The sequence below is a fragment of the Ahaetulla prasina genome, chromosome 1, assembly GCF_028640845.1.
Source record: "Ahaetulla prasina isolate Xishuangbanna chromosome 1, ASM2864084v1, whole genome shotgun sequence".
NCBI lineage: Eukaryota > Metazoa > Chordata > Lepidosauria > Squamata > Colubridae > Ahaetulla > Ahaetulla prasina.
Genome location: NC_080539.1, coordinates 169692311 through 169704719, shown reverse-complemented (window position 1 = coordinate 169704719; position 12409 = coordinate 169692311).

Sequence of the window (12409 nt, the reverse complement as noted above, 5' to 3'; positions counted from 1 at the left end):
AATCAGGTTCCAGCCTGCATTAAGAGGGGATGGGGGAGGAGAAAAAGAACGGGTCACTTTTTTTAAAAAAAAAAGTATTCTGATATTAATTAAGGAGAGTCAAATAACGACTTTTCCCTTGTGTAATTTGAACATATCGTAGTTTTTGTTTGTTTGTGTGTTTTGTTTTGTTTTTGAGATTGTTGCAGTAGCTGGGTGCATATTTCAGAAATCCCAAGGAGTCTCCAGGCTCCTAATGGGGTTTTAGGATGTGGTGTCTGAACAACTCCGCAGTTAGTGTTTGGATCACTGACTTGGCTCCTGTGTCTTGTAAACCCACAATTTCTCAGAAGTTGAAGCAATAGTCTATAATGATCTTTCCTTTGCAAACGAAGAGATTTATGTCAGTCTTCTTCCATGGTCTTGTGGGACATTTATGTGGTTTAAGGTCTCCCGTGATATCCCAAAGGACTTTTTCAAGAAGCAACTGGACTTTCTGGTTTTTATTTGAAGACGGTTCACTTCTCATCCAAGAAGCTTCTTCAGCTCTGAACAAGCTTCTTAGGTGAGAAGCAAAAGATCTTCAAATAAAAACCAGAAAGTCCAGTTGTCCCTTGAAAAAGCACCTTTGGGACAACCATGACCTGGATGACTGAGAATCTCCATAGACATTTAGCTATGTCTCCTATGATACTTATCACAAGAAGAGCATTTCTGATGTTTTTCCATGTTTGCCTTCAACTATGTGTTCTCCAAAGTCAGCAAACATACCTACAACAAGCTCGTTTCAAGCCTCAATCAATTTGTGATGCATGTTTTTCCATAGGTCTTCTGTATAGTAAATGAGGCTGGAATGTCATGTACCTACAGATAAAAACCTATTTAAAGAACTCAGGATCCTTCTTTAAATTAAAGACATGCTTCAGCACCTTCAGGCACTTGGGTTTATTTGCTGATCAACCTTACTGTAACTTGAGTAGAAGGATTGGCTCCCAGTTTTAGTAAAGACTGGTTTGAATTACCTAATCTCTATCAAAAGATCACCCTGCAGCCAAAAGAAAAAAGAAAAAAAAGTAATAATTTCAGTCTATTATATATTTTGTCAAATTAAACACAAATATCAGTGGATGTCATTTTCACCATTGATGGTATCAGTTACCCCTGCTAGTTTAATTTTTTAATTTTTATTTTTTAACAAAAGCAAACAAAAAACCAACAAGACATTACAAACACTAACATAAAACATATACTTCTTTACATCAGCTTCGTTTCGGTCTTCCTCTAATATTTATATTTTCCCCCTTCTCGTTTCATTTAGTTATACTTATCTTCTTTGTCCCATTGTCCCTTACTTCTGTATATATTCCATCCTACCTATCCTTATAACAATTCATTTTCTTTCATGCACTACCCTTTTTTGTATGTGTGTATATGACCTTTACACCTTTTTCATCATTTACCATTTCTAATTTCTATCCAATTATACAATTTATTCCATACTATATAATATTGCGTATCTTCTTTTTCTTTTATCTCGTTTGTTAACTTAACCATCTCGGCACAGTCCAGAATTTTCCTTATCACTTCCTCCTCCGATGGTGTATTCTCATTTTTCCAATTCTGTGCACCCTGCTAGTTTTTATACAGAGCCTTGGTATATAAGTGCCTTGGTTAAATAAACATGGACGAGTTTACTCACAAACTTTTTAAAAAAACCTTAAAATTAACTGGAAGTTTTTTGAAGCATTTAAAAGAAGTCCCTGTTATAGTTAAAATAAAGACATGATTCATTTGATAAAGGTCTTCATTTGAAAATCTGGAATTGGATGAATTCTAGTGTAGATAGATGACTTAAAGCAAAAAAAAAATCCTTCTCTGCAATGTGACAGGGGCCACACCATTAATCATAACTTGACCACATGCTTTAGAAGGACTTCAAAGGACTCACCAGTTGTACAGAGACTACTAGTTCTAGAATACCTTGCTGGCTAGGAATTCCTACAAATCTGGAGGAGACCAGATTGACAGGCAATTAATTATTTTACAGCGGTGTTTCTCAATCTTGCCAACTTTAAGAGAGATGGAGTTCCAGAATTCTGGAAACCCACCCTTCTTAAAGTTACCAAGGTTGAGAAACACTGCTGCAGAAGGTTTCTGCTGGACAAGTTTGAATTCCTTTCAGCAATGGAAAGACGACCTTAGTGGATCCTTGAATTGCTGTCTTTTTAGAAGCTCAGCCTCTCACAATCTGATCTACAAGTTACTGATTGGCAAAAAGTTGTTCCCCTTTCTCCAATACTGACATTTTGCCTACAAAAGGCCAGGTTTCTAGAATATTTCTGAAGAATGAGAGGTTTGAGTCTAATTAACATTTGGATGAGAGATCCTAAGGAAGTATCAGGACTTCTGAGCTGAAAATTAAAAAAAAAAAATCCCCAGCTGATAAAAAGCTATTTTCATGTTAAAGACAAGATGTTTCCATAAAATCACCAGGAGTTGAATTCAGTTTGAGGGCATCTTTATCTTTACATTTAGAGGATTGCTGATAATGTTGGCACTGTGGCTAGTTCATTAGCCAGTTCCTCAGCACTTGGCCTAAATCCAGCTTCATCTTACATTCCTTTCTCTTCTGCATTATTTATTTTTGCCTGAGATGCACTTCTATTGCTGCTACACAGTATATACTGCAAGCCCTTGCTTTAGCTTTTAAAACCAATGAAAAACAATTGCCGCCTAGATTAATACTCAGTTTCTTTTTTCTTATATACAAGGTTAGTGGATTATTTATTTGCATATCATTGTGGATAAATAGCCAAATGATTAAAAAAAAGAAAAAGAAAATTATATGGGTCAGAAAGAAAAAAAAATAGATTGGAGCACAAACTTAAAATAGGGGCCTATTGTCTTTTTACCAGGCTAAATTCTTTCTGTGGACTTTGCTAAGAGACGGGGGGGGGGGGGGGGGGCGGAAATCAAGCAATGCAAAAAGAACATTGCTGAAGAAATGGAATCTTATGCCAGCTTGCTCAAATATATACTGGAATATCCTGCGGCTACTTACAATCTGTGTATCTAGAGCAGAATCTCAGGGTTGGAAATTTATACAACCAGGTCATTAGAGGGCCAGTAAGAATTGTGCTTTCTACACATTTGCTGTGATGCCTGGACAAAAAGTATCTATAAATGCATTGTAGGAAGTTAGCACCCACCTCTCTCCTAGAAGAATGAAAATTTTTAGAAAATATTAAAAAGGCCAGAATATTATATTTCCCTGGATGAGAAATGGAGAAACATGTTTTAAGGACAAAGCAGCTCCCTGCAGCTTCCTGCCTCCCCACACCTTTGTCAACAGTCCAGAGGCAGAAACTCATTTTCCCCACGTTTGTCAATGGACCATCATCTGCAACACAATAGGACCCATCTAGCAACAGAAACTCACCACATGGCACCTGGGAACATCAGCCACCAAGGCTAGCTAGGACCCCCACGCCCTGGGAGTCTGACAACCAATCAGGATACTCTTCCTGTGCCCCAGGAAGTTCAAAGCTTAGAGAAAGCATAAAACCAAGGCACGCTCAATATCTCGGCCTTTTTTCTGTTCAAGAACTCAAACCATGTGAACTTGTCCACCATTAAACCGTCTTTCCAAGCAGTCTCCATGTTTCCAGTGTCTTTTTCCCCACTTGGAACTGAACCCAGATGGACATTTCTTCCAACAGCATTAAGCAAACAAATAAATAAATACACATTTACTAGTTTAAAAATGGGGTGGGAGGCTTTCTCTCAAGGGGTGGGAACCAATATTGTAGTAATGTATTAATCAGTATTCATTTAGAATACTGGGGATAAGACCAGTTTTTCAATTAATACACAATTATGTGTATGTGTATTTTTAATGCACTTTTTAAATGTCTTTATTGATTGTTAGGGGGTTTTTTGTTTTAGTATTTTGGAGTTTTGTATTTTAACTTCTCTTTATAAAATGAAATAAAATAAAAAATAGAAAAAAACACCATAACAAACACATAAAAATATATAAAATATACAAAGACAGCGAGAGGTGCCCTCAAAGCACCAGCTACACCCAGACTGTGTATCAGTCTTGGATATCTATGCTACTTAAAGAGTCAGACCTTATACGATAAACAAACAAATGCTTTGTTGTGAGGGGTGGCAATTCTTTTTTCCAAGTAATATTCAGCTTTGAATGAAAAGGGGGAAATAATCGTATGTTTGTAATATTGACATCCTAAATTACAGTTAATATTGATAGATCTTTTTACTTGTCTGTTTTCAATACACAAAGCTATTTAAAGAATAGAATGTCAGTACTCTTTAATTATATTACAGAAACATCACTGTATTGAAAATAATACAAGTTATCAACATTTAATCCCAGCATGTGAGAGCTAGTTCTTAAACAGCCTCAAGCAAATCCCCTGATATTAGATCAGTCCATTACCCAAATATGGAACAGTGCAAAGCATCTCTCCTGCTTAAAAGGAGGGTGTTTCTGCTTCATTGCATTGCATGATCAGAAGAAAGAAGACGAATTTTAATCTTGATTTCACTCCTAATAGGTTTTGCATTTGTTACAGAGCAGTCACCTGAAAGCTTTCATGATAGCTGTCAACTCACAAAGCATCCCTGGCCTGCTCTCAAGTTGCCATAGGCAAAGGGGATGGGAAAATGGCAAAGCAGCATGGCAGCCAAAAACAAAAGCACATTCTAGACATATCTCTCTCAAGGTTGTCTCCCAGGGTTACCCACAGCAGCTGGAGGGGAGTGATCTCTACAACCCGCGAAATTGCTCCATTGGCGAATGTGATTGATGACTTACCCTGGGGGGAGAGGGGAACCAGGGTCAAGTCTTGGCCATAAATTACATGGGGTGAGAACTGGCTTCACTTGGAACATGAAGCTCCTAATAAATAATTGGATTTCTTTTGAAGCTTGGCTCAAGGTTCATGATTTAATTAGGGCATCCATCGGAACCCTGACAGCAGTTTCGTTAGCATTTCTATAACATAGAAATATCTACTTTCTAAATGTTCTTATATCTTTGGGTGATTGTTTGTTTTCACTCGGGCTTGTGGGAAGAAGCCTGACTTGGTATCTCCATCCAGGGCTAGGAAAGGATCTGCCAGAACATTGAAAAACTGTTGCTATTATTCAAACAGAGCTCCAGAGGTTTTGGAATTGCACTCAAGGTGCCTATTACAATTGGCATTATGTTTATTATTATGGTTCATCACATGTTCAGCTAGATGTTTAGATGGGATTTGGCATTTTTATCCCACTTATTGCATCTTTCCCAAGGACTTGGGGTAGAAAGATGCTGTAGTTTGATGGTATTAAAGATATCATGGCAAGATGTAAGCTGTATAAAGCTGCTTTTTGCAATTATCTAATTGTGATTTTTGTCAATGGAAATGGTGTTCAAGTAATGCTCCAGATATTTTGGGATTGCACCCACAGTGTCCATTACTACTGGTCCTATCTTTTCTTTCTTTGGCCACAGTCACTCTATTTCTATCTGCAGGTCTTTGTATTTTATTTTATTATTATTTAGCTATTATTGTATTTTCCTTATTTGGATTGTTGTGAGCTACCAGAAATGATGAGAGCCAGGCAACATTTGAGTTTGATTAATAATAAAACAATATCTGGAATATCACAAGCTGCCTTTATTTTCCCCCGATGTCATTTAGCTGCTTGTACACAGTGGTGAAATCCAATTTTTTTTTACTACTGGTTCTATGGACGTGGCTTGGTGGGCATGGTGTAGCTTGGTGAGTGTGGCAGGGGAAGGATACTGCAATATCTCCATTCCACCCCACTCTGGGGCCAGCCAGAGGTATATTTGCCAGTTCTCTGAACTACTCAAAATTTCCGCTACCAGTTCTCCAGAACCTGTCAGAACCTGCTGGATTTCACCCCTGCTTGCACATGACAGTTTGTTGCAACTCTCAGCCATGTCTGCCCCTGCTTTTCATACCTTTTAGAGGTGAGCACAGAAATACATTCATACATTAATTAATACACACAAAGAATCTTCGTTTTATTCAAGGTTCGTTGTTGTTTGGCATTTGACTGAATATAGGTGTGCACTGATTAATTGGCACAAGCTTACTACACTCTTGGTTTATATTTCTGAATTCAAGCAAGGAAGCTTTCCAAGGCCACCAAAAACCAAATGACATACAATCTTGATTAAACAAATGTATAAATGAGTAATTGTGAAAACAAAGTTGCTTCTCTGCAGGTGACCTAAATCAAAAGAGAATGTTTGCACATCTCTTTAGCAGCAAACAAATTTCCAAAGCAAAGCAAAGCATATGATAGAAGATCCAAGTAGAGAACAAGATTGCCACAGCCACGAACATCTGATATTCTGCAATGGCAATTTTAAGCAAAACCCAAGACATATCCTATGCCTAGAAAATTACAGGTAGTCCTCAAATTAAGACCAAAACTGAGCCCAAAATGAGAAATTTGTTAAGTGAATTTTGCCCCATTTTATGACATTTCTTGCCACATTTGTTAAGTGACTCACTACAGTTCTTAAATTAATAACGTGGTTGTTAAGTGAATCTGATTTCCCCATTGACTTTACTTGTCAGCAGGTTGCAAAAGAGGATCACATGACCACAGAACACACTGCAACCATCATAAATGTGAGACACTTGTCAAGCATCTGAATGTAAATCACATGACCATGGGGATGCTGCAATGCTCATAAGGAAAAGACTCTACCTGTTGAATTCTTGAACGTTTTGTTGTTGTTAGTTGCGAAGTCGTGTCTGACCCATCACGACCCCATGGACAACATTCCTCCAGGCCTTCCTATCCTTTACCATCCTCTGGAGTCCATTAAAGTTCACGCCCACTGCTTCAGTGACCCCATTCAGCCACCTCATTCTCTGTCGTCTCCTTCTTCTTTTGTCCTTAATCTTTCCCAGCATTAGGCTCCTCTCCAGTGGGTCCTTCCTTCTTATTAGGTGGCCAAAGTATTTCAGTTTCATCTTCAGGATCTGGACTTCTAAAGAGCAGTCACGGTTGATCTCCTCTAGGACTGATCGGTTTGTTCACCTTGCAGTCCAAGGGACTCGCAGGAGTCTTTTCCAGCACCAGAGTTCAAAGGCCTCAATTCTTTGGCGCTCAGCCTTTCTTATGGTCCAGCCTTCACAGCCATATATTGCAACTGGGAAAACCATAGCCTTGACTATACACACTTTTGTTGGCAGGGTGATGTCTCTGCTTTTTAGTACCTGTGGATTTCGTACCTGTGGATCACAACTTTTTAGTTGTGATCCACACAATCAAAGGCTTTAGCATAGTCAATGAAGCAGAAATAGATGTTTTTCTGGAACTCCCTAGCTTTCTCCATGATCCAGCATATGTTGGCAATTTGATCTCTAGTTCCTCTGCCTCTTCAAAATCCTGCCTGTACTTCTGGTAGTTCTTGAATGTTACAACAGTGCTAAAGACAGTACATTTATCAAGGAAAAAAGGAGCCCTATTTATGGAACATCTAATTTCTGTTGCATTCCTTTAGTACTTGTATTCCATCCTATTCCTTTTCTAAAAAAGAGTTTCCTGCATTTTTTCCTTTTTTGCTCTGTTTTCATCAATTCTTACCCTGAAGCATATTATGCTTTGGTAACATAATGTTCCTATATCTATAAAATTGCCAAGGAAAATGAGAACCCGGGGTCTATTTTACACTATTAAAAATGCAAGTATTACAAAATGTCTACGCTTCTATAAATCTGAAAAGGAACTATTTTTTCTCTAAGTAAATTGCCTCTGATCAGGCACTGCATTTGAATGTCACAACCATATGGCCATGAAATAAAACAAGCATTCACTTTTTAATCAAGTCAAGCATTCAATCAATCAGGCATTCAGTTAATTGCTTTTACAAATGAAATACTTATTTAGATAAAATTCAGAAGCCCCTTCATTAATAGTATCACACAAACAGTTACTATTATCCATATTCTGTAAAGGAGACATCCTGTTTTACTGCAATGGTTAGGGAGGTGGTGCCATTAGATGTGAAATTCTGGGAGTTGGACTCCACACAGCTTAAAAATTGCCAAAGCTGAGAAGCTCTGGATTAGGGGATGAAATTATCAATGGAAAGATGCCAGCTCTGAGATGTTTTCCCAGGTTATAGTCTAGCAGAAAGAACGAAAAACAGGAGGAGTAGGTGGAAGAATGTGGTTGATTGAGGCTCAAGAATCCAAGCCTGCAAAAATTTCTACCTACCAAGGAAGCAGGGTTAGGAATGATTTTAATGCTAAAGTACACTAATATTAATGGAGCATAGATAATCTGTAGAAATAAATAACCCTATCTAAAAGCCATGTTTTAGCTTTTTAATAAAAATCCCCTTGTACATTGTTTCTCTATTAACCAAATCTCTGTGCTATCCTATATTTTCACCATTTTCCACAAATTTCTCTTATTAAAATTTTAAATCAACAAGTTGTTTATTTGTTGAAACATAACAAAGAGATAATAAAAGAAAAAAAAAGATTCTCACAACAAAGATGATACATGACAGCAACAACGACGGGTTTATAATAAAGTAGTTTGTTTCCTTCCTTCCTTCCTTCCTTCCTTCCTTCCTTCCTTCCTTCCCTTCAAATTTCTAGGTTCTATCATATCACAAGATCTAAAATGGACAGCTAACATCAAAAACATCATTAAAAAAGGACAACAAAGAATGTTCTTTCTGTGCCAACTCAGTAAGCTCAAACTGCCCAAGGAGCTGCTGATTCAGTTCTACAGAGGAATTATTGAGTCTGTCATTTGCACCTCTATAACTGTCTGGTTTGGTTCTGCAACCCAAGAAGAAAAACACAGACTTCAGAGGATAATTAGAACTGCAGAAAAAATAATTGCTACCAACCTGCCTTCCATTGAGGACCTGTATACTGCACGAATCAAGAAGAGAGCCGTGAAAATATTTACAGACCCCTCGCATCCTGGACATAAACTGTTTCAACTCCTACCCTCAAAACGACGCTATAGAGCACTGCACATCAGAACAACTAGACACAAGAACAGTTTTTCCCCGAAGGCCATCACTCTGCTAAACAAATAATTCCATCAACACTGTCAAACTATTTACTGAATCTGCACTACTATTAATTTTTTCATAGTTCCCATCACCAATCTCTTTCCACTTATGACGGTATAACTTGTTGCTGGCAATCCTTATGATTTATATTGATATACTGACCATCAATTGTGTTGTAAATGTTGTACCTTGATGAATGTATCTTTTCTTTTATGTACACTGAGAGCATATGCACCAAGACAAATTCCTTGTGTGTCCAATCACACTTGGCCAATAAAAAATTCTATTCTATTCTATTCTATTCTATTCTATTCTATTCTATTCTATTCTATTCTATTCTATTCTTCCTTCTTTCTTTCTTTCCCCCCCCCCCAAATATACAGGAGTGGGAAACCTGAGTGCCCAAATGTTGTTGGGCTCCTTATCACTTGTGTGGTCACTAATTAGACTGATAAGAGCTGAGATTCAACAATATCTGGAAGGCCACAAGCTTTCTAAGCCACCATTCCCCCCCTCCCTCTTCAGAGTTTACAATGTTAAATTCATTCACAAAAAAATGCATTATTTGTCCACAAGATGGCTCTTCATACAGTTATACATTAAAAACATAAAGCAGCTTCTTCTCCCCTGGATTTTAGAACAGGATAACCATATGCAAGTGGATGAATTTGATTGTCGTATTGCAATTATATTAATGTTTGCAACTGTGTGCCAGCATGCCGTAGTATCTTTATGCTAAGAACATTTATTTATCTCAGCTTTTTAGCCGAGACTTTTTCCATCATACTTTGTACATCTGTGAATACAGAATATGTCAAGAAGTGCATGCATATCCACATATGCACAGACACACAAACCTTCCTGAATTACATACAATCTTACTTTCTTTTCATTCCCAAAGTGGTAGAGACAATAAGGCCGTCTAATCAAAACATGGAGCAAGAGGCTCCAAATATGCAAAGTTCTTTCACTGCTTTTTTGGTTTAGATCAGGGGATTCAAACTCAAGGCCCGGGGACCGGTTCCGACCTGTGGGGCGCTTAGATCTGGCCCGTGGGGCCACCCTGAAAACAGCAAAGGACCGGCCCACAGTGCCTCTACCAGCGAAAACAGAATCCATCCCTCCCAAGCTCCGTTTTCACTGGCAGAGGGTTGCAGGAAGCCATCGCAGCCAAAAACGGACCTCAGGAGCCTGTTCTCACTGACAGAGCGCTCGGGCCACCACAGGTGCCCCCAACACGAGTGATGTCGAGCTGGCCACGCCCATCCTGGCCACACTTACCCCAGCCCCCCAAGGTCAAACACAACCCTGATGCGGCCCTCAGTGAAATCAAGTTTGACACCCCTGCCTTAGATAATAAAAACAGGAATACAGTTGGAGTAGTCTTCATCTCATAATCAAGGTTAAAACAGCCAATTTTACAGCATATGATTTATTCAGCAATAGCTGTCCTTTGCCAATTTGAGAACAATTCAGAGAGCAAAGAAAGCCAGCAAGTTTTGCTTCACTTAATAAGAGCCCATAAGGAACTTGCTGACTGAATGCATGCATAGCTACCTATGGCTCCTTCTGGGATAATCACAACATGTAAGATCTTTGGTGTCATGGTCTCACCTACTCTAATATTTTCTTCCTTCACAGAGTTCTGCAAGTGCCTTAGGAAGCCTATAAGCCACACACGACAGCAAAAAGGCTGTCTCTACAACATAATATATGGAAATTTATATTTTATAAGCATCCATTCCAAAGCAGTAAAAAAAAGGTTGCTTTTTGTTTTAGTTAAAATAGCCCAGTTTGCAGAGGTTGTGTGTCCTAAGCTGTGGAATGTTGCATATCCTAAAAGTAAAAGCCGACGGATTTTCTTTCATCATTTGGAAAGATCCTCTGAGGTTTGACATTATCTTGCTCTTTGGGATTTAAAAGAACATTTGAGAGCCACTAAAAGTATGCTTGCTAAATAATTAATAACTCAACAAAAAGCTGCTTGCACAACAGACCTTTAGCCCTTCCCTCCCTCCCTCCCTCTTTCTTTCCTTCCTTCCTTCCTTCCTTCCTTCCTTCCTTCCTCCCTCCCTCCCTCCCTCCCTCCCTTCCATGTACTAGTCAACAGTTGAAAAAATCCATTCCCACAGTTAAAATCCCAACATAGGTGAAAACAATAGGGATAACTTACAAATTAAAGAAAACCAAAGAGTAGCTGCCTAGCTGGTCTCCCTGAGTTCCCTACCATTTTCCTGATAAAAGACAAACCAATGTATGCCATATGGCCCTTCTTGCTTCTCCAAAGCAAACTTGCTGTCCTCAAATGGTATAAAGACTGACTCACCACCAGAACTAGGTGTTATTCAGTAGCCAGTCTAACTACCGTGTTTCCCTGAAAATAAGACCTCCCCTAATAAGCCCACTGGACTTTTGAGTGCATGCACTAAAATACTCTCCCCCCCACCCCCGGAAAATAAGCCCTCCCTGAAAATATTTAAACATATGTGCAGCTTATCCTCACCATTTCTTCTGGTTAGAGTTAGGGAGACAGAGCTGGAAATCAGGTAAGACAGCAAGAGGAGCCCCGTCTTGCTCCATGTGCCCCAAAATAATAAGACCTCCCCAAAAATAAGGCCAAGCACTTATTTTAGGGTTCAAAAAATATAAGAGAAGGTCTTATTTTCGGGAAAACACTGTAGTGTTTTCTTCGCTTCTGGAAACAATGGATCTGTGGGTTGGCCCTATAGAAAAGCAATAGTAGAGATTATCTATTATCTGTTCCTTTCTCAATTAACAGTTCTTAATGTTCTCAATGTACTTAATGTTCTCAAAGATTAGTTCAGTAAACTTCCCCTGAGAGTTTGTTCCACAGGATTAAAATTGCTACTATGGGAATGAAGTTGGCCATTTGGAATGAGGGAAGCCAGAACTGACACCATAGATTCAACCATAATAACATTATACCGGATCTCCATGTTAGATTGACCACATATCACCAGATACAGAGTTGAAGAGTGAGCTATTTAATAGTTAATTTTTTGTATTTTGACCAGGAGAAATTTTCTTATGTTACAACCAGTTTTTCTACTAGCACACTGAGTTAGTGAGTGTAAACAGGACTGTGGCCATAAAACACCATCCATCTGGAACACAAAAGAAAACCAACTTACTTGAGAATATCCAAATGTTTGCATAGGTGCGGTTTGGCCTGTGTGTGTGTGTTTTTTTTAGTTTGCTTTTTCTTTTAAAATCAGACCTACAATAGAAGAATGGATATTGAAGGTTGCCAATTTGGCTGAGATGGCGAAGATATCAGCCTTTTTGAAAGACAATACGCAAGAAAGATACTTAAAGGAA